This window comes from Tamandua tetradactyla, chromosome 3 (assembly GCF_023851605.1).
Source record: "Tamandua tetradactyla isolate mTamTet1 chromosome 3, mTamTet1.pri, whole genome shotgun sequence".
Taxonomy (NCBI): domain Eukaryota; kingdom Metazoa; phylum Chordata; class Mammalia; order Pilosa; family Myrmecophagidae; genus Tamandua; species Tamandua tetradactyla.
The window spans coordinates 206,543,888-206,554,243 of NC_135329.1; the positions used below are offsets into that span (position 1 = coordinate 206,543,888).

Genomic DNA, 10,356 nt, shown 5'->3' on the forward strand with positions numbered 1-10,356 from the left:
TTACCTTAGGCTCCAATGTGTTAAGGATTCCACACCAGACAGTGAATTAAAGCTTAATGGGTTTATTGAAAGAGAGAGAAACAGATTGAGAGCAAAGGGAAAGCAGACAGGTGGGAGCCAGCGAAACCTGCTAGCAAAAGAGAAATGGCTCCAACTTTCTGTCCAACAGCTTGTGATTTTAAAGGAAAAAATGTGCCAAGCCCTCTTGGTGACCTCAAGGGGTGAAGTGGGGCTGTAGGCATATCCAGGAGATATGGGGCTGGTGGGTCAGATCATGACTTTATGCTCATGGTTACCTGGTCTGGCCTCTGGCAGGTGGGGTGTCAGCACAGCACATCAGGTCCTGTCAGAGAAGCTGCTGAGGGAGAGAAACTGAAGGGGCCCCCAGGCCACAGAATCCATTTTGTTTGTAAAGTTTTATTTTCTCAGACCTGACCTGAGGTAGCCAGTCTATGGTGTTAGTGAGATAAGAAAACTGCATACATAGAAAAGCCCCCAAAAAATCTGTAAACAAACTTTTAGAACTAATTAGTAACTTAGCAAGGTAATTGAAGATCAATATGCAAAAAGCATAGCATATCTATATATTCTAGCAACAAAGAAAATTGAAATAAAAATAGAAAACAAAGCAAATTCCAAAAGCATCCAAAAAAAATCAATCATAGAAAAATCTATCAAAAGGTGTGTAGAACACTACACTAAAATTATTAAACCTTTGCTGAGAGAAATTAGAGACCAAAATAAATGGAAAAGTATGCCATGTTTCTGGATTGAGAGACTAAATATTGCTAAGGTGTAAATTCTCTCCCAAACTGATCTATACATTCAATGCAATTTCAATAAAATCCAAGTATTTGGGAACAATTGGCAAACTGATTCTAACACATACATTGAAAGACAAAACCAAAATTAGCCAAGACAATGTTGAAAAAAGAATAACAATGTTGGACTTCTATAAAGTTATAGTAACTAAGACTGTGTGGTATGGGCACAAGATTCACATAATAGATCAATAGAATAGAAAAACATAGAGAATGTGGAAACAGATGCAAACATGTATATCACCAGATTTACAAAAAAGACATTTCTTCATTTCAGTGGGGAAAGGATAGCCTTTTCATGAAATGGTCCTGCAGCAAGCGAACACCCCAGCTCATACCCTACCTCATATTATATGCAAAACTTGATTTTTGCAAACAACATTAAGTTTATCATAGACCCAAATACAAAAGGTAAAACTAAGCAATGAAGCTTCTAGAATATAAAGGAGAATATCCTATCTTGAGATAGGCAACAATTTCTTTTACGAAGTCCCAGAAAACACACACTATAAAAAGAAATCATTGATAAATTAGACATCATTAAAATTAAGAACTTCTGTTCATCAAAGATGGTATTAAGGGAAAGCACAGATTGTGAAAAAATACAGGCCACAGAGCCTGATATCCCATGACTCCCTGTGCTGGTTTGAAAGGATTTATGTACCCTAGAAAAGCAGTGTTTTAATCCTAATCAATCTTATGGGAGCAACCAATTCTTTTCATCCCTATTCAATAATGTAGGTTGGAAACTTGATTAGGTTATCTCCATGGAGATGTGACTCACCCACTTGTGGGTATTAACTTTTCTTTAGAGGGAAATGTGACTCCACCCATTCCAGACGGGCCTTGATTAGTTCACTGGACTCCTTTAAAGAGGAGGCATTTTGGAGAAAGCTTGAGAATGAGGAGTGAGCCATGGAACCACGGCAGAGCCAAAAGGCTGAGAGTCCACCAGCTGGAAACCTTTTGAGATGAAGAAGGAAAACACCCCTGGGGGAGCTTCATGAAACAAGAAGCCTGGAGAGAAAGCTAGCAGATGTTGCCGTGTTCGTCATGTGCCTTTCCAGTTGAGAGAGAAACCCTGAACTTCATTGGCCTTTCTTGAGTGAGGGTAACCTCTTATTTGTCAAAAGAATTCCTTGACACTCTTGTTGGTGCCTTAATTTGAACATTTCCACAGACTTGCTTTAATCTGGAAATTTCTCAGCCTTAGAACTGTAAACCTGCAACTTATTCAATTCCCCTTTTTAAAAGTCATTCTGTCAAAGCAAATGTACTAAGAAATGATGAATATGCAACTATGTGATGATATTAAGAATTACTGATTGTATATGTAGAATGGAATGATTTCTAAACGTTTTGTTAGTTAATTTTTTTTAATTAATAAAAAAAAAAAGTCATTCTGTCGAATGTTGAATTCCAAAAGCTTGCAAACTAGAAAATTCCCCATTGGAGAGAAGGTCTGTACACTCCTAAACCCAGACTAGGACTGGAGGGCTCAGAGCAGAAAGCCTGTACTGCCTCATCTGAGACAGGAAAAGAGAAGTGAAAATGCTTGTGAAACCTGAAAACTAGCCCACACATATTTTTAGTCTTCTTTCTGAATCTCCAAGACATTTCTCAACTTTCATAGGGAAGTGGCAACAGAAGATCAAGGAGAGAGATGGACCAGTCAAGGCTTGGAAGATTAGGTGAAGAAAGTACCAGGAAGACCACGGCAGCTCCAAGGATTCTGTGGGAAACAGGGACCATTTGTTGCTGTGATAAAAAGAGGGCAGAAAAATTAATTTTACCAAATTGACCAAAGTTGTTTCTAGGTAAGATGGCACAGTTTATTATTAGGGTGGGGCGGAAACCTCTATGTTGGCCTCTTTTCCTCACAGAGTTCTCTGTAGGAGGGAAAAATGAAAGCAGATATTTCAAATTTTCTCTCAGGCCCACAGGCTGGCTAAGCACATTAATAAGCCTTGACCTTTTGACAAGTTAGGCTCTAGCATGCGCATACAAGTCTGGAGAGACCTGAAGTGTTCAGCATTGTAAAATGGAGAGAATGTTGTTAAAGTTTCTGGAGAGCAACCAGGCAGGACACTGGAGTTAGAGGCAGGAGCCAAATTGGCAAAACGGCTAAACTTTTAAAGGTAGTATGGCACTTTTAAAGCATGCCCCAAGAATTCTTTGTCACTGCTCACATTGTGAGATGGGGTCCATGTCTCCTTTCCTTGGATTTAGGATCTGCAACTGCTTGACCAATAGAATGTGGATGAAGTCGGAGTGTGTCAGTTTCCAGGTCTAAGCCAAAAGACACAAGCCATGTAGAAAGAATCTACCGCTGGTAGCAACCAGTCAGGGAAGTGAGTGAGTCATAGTGGAAGGAGACCCTCCAGCCCCAGTCAAACCATCCCAGCTGATGCCACATGTGGCACAAATGGGCTTTCTCCAATGAGCTCTGCCCAAGTTGCAGATTCATGAGCTAAACCAATGGTTTTTGTTGTTTTCAATTACATTTTACAGTAGTTGATAACTAAAACAGATTTCAAAGTGGGATACTACTTTAACAAAAACATAAAACATGGCATTGGATGGAAGCCTAAATAGTCTCAAAGAGAGTGTTAGTGGAAACACGAAGGTCCCTGAGGAAGCTGTCAGTGGGGCTCAAAGGAAAGTGGGAAAAATATTATGTGAATCTGAAGGGAAGGAGAACCTTGTTATGTAGTGGTGGGTAGTTTCACAAAACTCTCACCCAGTAATGTGGAAAATAGAAAATGTACCTAACAAACTCAGTAATTGAGTAAAGAAACTTTCCAGACAAAGTGTTGAGGATGCTACTTGGCTTCTTATCATTGTCTTGATAAAACGATAGAATAGAGAAAGAAGAGAGAAAGGATGAGGAAAGATATAAATGAACCAGGACTCTCTAGGTTCAAACTATAACTCTCATTCTCATCCTTTCCAGGAGGCAAATTACTCAAACTAAGAAATGGCATCTAGGGAAAGAATGAATGCAGTTTGGAACTGTAAGAGCCTTTGTTAAGATCTCTGGAAGATCTAAGGCAAAGCATCATAGAAACATTTAGACAAATAAAATTATCTCTAAAGATTTAAGGTTTTGCAGATGCTCTCTGTTAAACAAAGGGCTTAACAATATTTTTAAAAGCCTCATTAGGATCCCAAGGTAGAGAAGGGCTTATCTTAAAAAGATTTGTGGTTGGGATTTTTGTCATATAGAATAAATCCCTATAAGATTCATAGACAGCCTACAAAGTTTTCAAGAGAATTGTAATGATGGAAGCACCACCAGCTTGGAATAAAAAAGACAGAGAGAGAACAAAAGGAAAAGAAGACTGGATTTCCTGCTTTTTACTGTCAGGAAGTAAGCTCAGAAAGCTACTCAGTTATAGACTCAGTTTTGTTATAGAAAAGGGAGGATAACTCAGAGGGTTGAGCCAAGACCCCAGAAGGCCAAGCCAAGAGTCACAGAGCACAACTCCCAAGAGATATAACTGAACCCTGATCATGAAAGTGGCAGCATGGGCCATGTGTATTTCAGGATTGCTAAGGACCCAATGTCTTCTGGGTGGCCCCTGTTTTGCTGCTCTTAAAAGGGGGTATCCATAATGGTTACCCTATGCTTAATCTATCATTGTATGTTGGTATGGGTGGCAGAGGAACAAATAAATTGTCTAAAATTCACAAGTCTTCAAGTAAAGAATTATAGTAGAGAAATTATAGTCACTTAACTACATTTTGAAACTACGTTTTAAAAGCAGACTTATCTTCATCTGGACCTTATTTAATAGACTATGAGATCTGGAACCTTGACTCTGAGCCAGATGCTGGGATGGCCTGAGACTTGGGGAGGGAGGAATATTAATTGTATTTTGTACATGTGGCAGTTTTACACATATTTCCAATACCTCCCATCGAGATCTAAGGTTTGTGTCCCCTCCTCCCGAATCTGGGCTCTGTGTCAGCTTAACTGATAGAATATGGCAGAAGTGTTGCTATGCCAGATTCTGAGCCCAGGTGTTAGAAATTGACAGCTTCCACTTCCTGCCTCTTGGAAGACTCTCTCTTGGGATCCAGCCATGTAGAAGGAGCCTATCCTACTTCATAGAAGCCTTCATGGAGGAGAGATGACAGCCAGCACCAATTCGTGAGCCATGTGAGTGAGCCATCTTGGAATAGGCTTCTCCAGCCTCAGTCTGTGCTGCCCTGGCTGGCACCATCTAGAGTAGCCATCCCTACCCAGTCCTGCCCAGACTACAGATAGATGAGCAAAATAAACAATGTGGTTGTTCTAGTTTGCTAGCTGCTAGAATGCAATATGCCAGAAATGGAATGGCTTCTAAAAGGGGAATTTAATAAGTTGCTAGTTTACAGTTTTAAGGCTAAGAAAATGTCCCCATTAAGTCTATAGAAATATCCAATCTAAGGCATCCAGGGAAAGATACCTTGGTTCAAGAAGGCCAATGAAGTTCAGGGTTTCTCTCTCAAGTGAGAAGGCACATGGCGAACACAGTCAGGGCTTCTCTCTCAGCTGGAAGTGCACATGGTGAACACGGCGTCATCTGCTAGCTTCTTCTCCTGGCTTCTGGTTTCATAAAGTTTCCCGGGAGGCGTTTTCCTTCTTCATCTCCAAAGGACATTGGCTCGTGGACTCTCTGCTTCATGGTGCTGCAGCATTCTCTCCTCTGTCCGAATCACCTTCACTCTTCAAAATGTTTCCTCTTTTATAGGACTCCAGAAAATTATCAAGGCTCAACCACATGGGTGGAGACATGTCGTCACTTAATCCAGCTTAACAACCACTCTTGATTAAATCACATCATCCAGGAAGATGATCTGATTACAGCTTCAAACATACAGTATTGATAGGGATTATTCTGCCTTTATGAAATGGGATTTAGATTAAAACATGGCTTTTCTAGGGGACATACATTCTTTCAAACTGGCACAGTGGTTGTTTTAATGCCTGACGTTTTGAGATGGTTTGTAATGTAGCGGTAAATAATCACAAGGATTAAAGAAACCTAATATTCTAGTTTAAATTGTCTAAAATATAAACCACTATACAACAGAAGTCAGAGATGATTAGGAAAAACTTAAGCCTGGAATCTTAAGAAGATCCACAAGGCTTATTAATGGATGGAGTAGTGGGACTAAAATCAAGATTTTTCAGATCTTAAGGAGCAAGGTGAATATGGCTGACATTCAGTTACATGCATGTTTACACACAATGATTTTTATCATTCATACTCTGCCATAATCGACAAATGAAAGGAGACACATGAAATAAAACCAGGGTACTAGAGATCTAAGTAGAACTATACAGCAGAAACAGGGTAGCAGCTAGGGTAGAATCCACAACCCAAGACCAAGCAGAGGTCACAAGCAGATGAGGATTCAGGACCCAGAAGCAGACCCATGATCTCTAGACGTCTTTTCCAAATTATATTGCTCTGAAGCCCACTTCAGTCTGTTAACAAGTGTCCCTGGGCAGGAAACCATTGTACCACCCTCCTGGCCGTGGTCTCTGGCTGCTGCCATCACCTCTGGCCTCATCTCCAGTACATATTAAAAATCCAAATCATGACTGACTCCAAGTACTTTAAACCAATATAAAAGGAGAAATCTTTGAATTAAAGGCTGAGCTCAACAATGAAGAGAAAAGGTGAAGGAGGCTATGAAGAAAGTGGTTGCTGCTATGACCACGGGGAGAGATGTCAGCTCTCTCTTTCCAGGTTTAGTGAACCGTATGCAGACTGACAACCTGGAACTAAAGAAACTTGTATATCTCTATCTGATGAATTATGCCAAGAGCCAGCCAGACATGGCCATCACGGCTGTCAACAGCTTTGTGACGGACTGTGAAGATCCCACTCCTTTGATTCAGGCCTTGGCAGTCTGAACAATGGGGTGCATTCGAGTGGACAATACCTCTTTGATCCCCTCCTCAAATGCTTGAAGGATCAAGATCCCTATTTCAGAAAATAGCAGCAGTCTGCTTGGCAAAGCTTCACAATATTAATACCCAAATGGTAGAAGATCAGGGATTTCTGGATTCTCTGTGAGATCTCAGCGCACATTCAAATCCAGTGGTGGCGGCTAATGCTAGAGCAGAGCAGCATTATCTGAAATCAGTGAGTCCTGCCTAAATAGAAACTTACTGGATCTAAACCCACAGAACATTACTAAGCTGCTGACAGCTCTGAATGAAGGCACTGAATAGGGCCAAATTTTCATCTTGGACTGGTTTTCTAATTACAATCCTAAAGTCGACTGGGAGCTTCAGAGCATCTGTGAGCAGGTAATTCCCTGCCTATCCCATGCCAATTTAGCAGCAGTGCTCTTGGCGGTAAATGTCCTAATGAAATTTCTAGAGTTGTTACCTAGGGACTCTGACTACTACAATATGCTGCTGAAGAAGTTAGCCCCTCCTCTTGTCACTTGGCTGTGTGGGGAGCCAGAAGTGCAATATGTCACCCTGAGAGGAACATCAACCTAACTGTCCAGAAAAGGCCTGAAATCTTAAAGCAGAAAATCCAGGTCTTCTTTGTGAAGTGCAGTGATCCCATCTATTTTAAATTTGAGAAGTTGGACATTATGGTTTGCTTGGCATCCCAAGCCAACATTGCTCAGGTCCTGGCAGAACTGAAGGAATATGCCATGGAGGTGGATGTCAACTTTGTACGCAAAGCTATATGAGCCACTGGAGGTGTGCCATCAAGATGGAGCAATCTGCAGAGCGCTGTGTGAGCACATTACTTGATCTCATCCACACCAAAGTAAATGATGTGGTCCAAGAGGCGGTTGTTGTCATCAGGAATATCTTCGGCAAATATCCCAAAAAATATGAAAGCATCATTGCCACTCTTTGTGAGAACTTAGACTTGCAGGATGAGCCAGATGCTCGAGCAGTAATGATTTGGATTGTGGGAGAATATGCTGAAAGGATTAACAATGCAGATAAGTTACCGGAGAGCTTCTTGGAAGGTTTTCATGATGAAAGCACCCAGGTACAGCTAACTCTGCTTTCTACCATAGTGAAGTTGTTTATCAAGAAACCATCAGAAGCACAGGAGTTGGTCCAGCAGGTTTGAATTTGGCAACCCAGGATTCTGATAACCCTGACCACTGAGGCCAGGGCTATATTTATTTGTGCCATCTCTCAGTGGACCCTGTCACAGCCCAAGGAGTCATGATTGAGAAGCCACTGATCTCTGAAGAGACTTATCTTTGAACCAACTCTGCTGGATAAGTTTATATGCCGCATTGGTCCTTCGGTCTCTGTATACTATAAGCCTCCCAGTGCTTTTGTGGAAGGAAGTCATGGAATCCATCACAAACAATTCCTAGTTCATCATGGGAGCACTGATGCAGATGATGGCCCTGTTGGCACCACCTCTGCAACCAACCTGGAACAGCCTCAAATTATCCCCCCTGTGCTGGTTTGAAAGGATTATGCACCCTAGAAAAGCCATGTTTTAATCCTGATCCATTTTCTGGAGGCAGCCATTTCTTTTAATCCCTATTCAGCACTGTAGGTTGGAAACTTGATTAGATTATCTCCAGAAAGATGTGACTCACCCAGACCTTTGGTGATATAGACTCACCAAAGGTCTATATCAAAGGTATAAACCTTTGATTAGAGGGAGATATGACTCCATCTCTAATGGTGGGTCTTGATTAGTTTACTGGAATCCTTTAAAAGAGGAAACATTTTGGAGAGAGCCACGAGAACCATAGGAGCCCACACAACCGGTGACCACTGGAAATGAAGAAGGAAAACACCCCTGAGAGAGCTTCATAAAACAAGAAGCCTGGAGAAGAAGATAGCAGGCACTGCCATGTTTGCCATGTGCCTTTCCAGTTGAGAGGGAAACCCTGAATGTCATCGACCTTCTTGAAACATCTTGAAAATATCTTTTCCTGGATGCCATAGATTGGACATTTCTATTGTCTTGCTTTAATTTGGACATTTCCACAGCCTTAGAACTATAAAGTTTTAACTTACTAAATTCCCCTTTTTAAAAGCCATTCTGTTTCTGGTATATTGCATCCCAGCAGCTAGCAAATTAGAACACCCTTTCAAAGTAACTTTCTGGGGGACCTTTTGAACCTTGGCCTTGGTTCCCCAGTTAAAATACCACAGGTATCCTCTGTGCAGCTGGGAGCAGTGGATCTCTTGGAAGGAGGATTAGATAGTCTGCTTGGCAGTGACCTCGGTGGGGGCATTGGAGAAAGTCCAGCAGTTGGAACTTCCTTCATCCCATCATCAGTGCTTGCAACATTAGCTCCTTCACCTACTCCTGCTGTGGTCAGCAGTGGTCTGAATGACCTGTTTGAACTCTCCACAGTTATAGGCATGGCACCTGGTAGATACGTGGCTCCTAAAGCTGTCTGGTTGCCTGCAGTAAAGGCAAAAGGCTTGGAGATTTCAGGAACATTTACTCACTGCCAAGGGCTTATTTACATGGACATGAACTTCACCAGCAAAACTCAGCAGCATATGACAGATTTTGCCATCCAGTTTAACAAGAATAGCTTTGGTGTCATCCCCAGCACTCCTCTGGCCATCCACACACCACTGATGTCAAACCAGAGCACTGATGTTTCCCTGCCTCTTCACACCCTGGGCCCAGTCATAAAGATGGAACTTCTGAATAACCTGCAGGTGGCTGTGAAAAACAGTATCGATGTCTTCTACTTCAGCTGCCTCATCCCACTCAATGTGCTTTTTGTGAAGATGACAAAAAGAGTGTGCCAGGTTTTCCTTGCAAGATGGAAGGCCAATGAAAATGAACTTCAGTTTCAGATTAAAGAATGTCATTTAAATGCTGACACTGTTTCCAGAAAATTATAAAACAACAATGTTTATACTATTGCCAAGAGGAATGTGGAAGGGCAGGACATGCTGTACCAATCCCTGAAGCTCACTAATGGCATTTGGATCTTGGCCGAGCTACGTATCTGGCCAGGAAATCTCAACTACATGCTGTCACTGAAGTGTAGAGCTCATGAAGTCTCTCAGTACATCTATCAGGTCTACAAAGCATTTTGCAAAACTAATAGACTGGTCCATTGCCCTCTGGCCACCCTGTGATTGGTGCAAGTCAAGAACTCTTCATTGGAAGAAACTGCATTAATGTGTAGAATCTGAACCCAAATGCACTGAGGCCACCCACTATGATAATGACTAGTCTAACCTGTGCTAACATTAGGGCACAACCTGCTGGATATTTTTAGCTTCCTGTGAACACTTGTAACCACTGCTTCGGTCACTTCCTGCATCTCACCACCTGCTGCTGCTATCTGTTCCTTACTTGTGAGCTTCTCCATGCCGTGCCAGTGGCTGGTGTTTTATACACCTGATTATGAGTGTAGTTTGATATTTTGCAACTGAGAGCTCATTTCAAAAGTAAAAAAAAAAGAAAAAATATTAAAGCAAGGGAAAGTGTCACTTTATTGTTTTATATTTTTGTATATATTAGATTTTGAGAGAGTAGTAAACTGGGAGAAAGTGTTATAAAAAACT

The 10,356-nt window shown here is 41.5% G+C and overlaps 1 pseudogene; it reads left to right on the top strand.

Moving 5' to 3' along the window:
- The first annotated feature begins 6,410 nt into the window (after positions 1-6,410).
- On the top strand, positions 6,411-9,924 carry LOC143675896 (AP-1 complex subunit beta-1 pseudogene; annotated as a pseudogene).
- Positions 9,925-10,356: the final 432 nt, after the last annotated feature.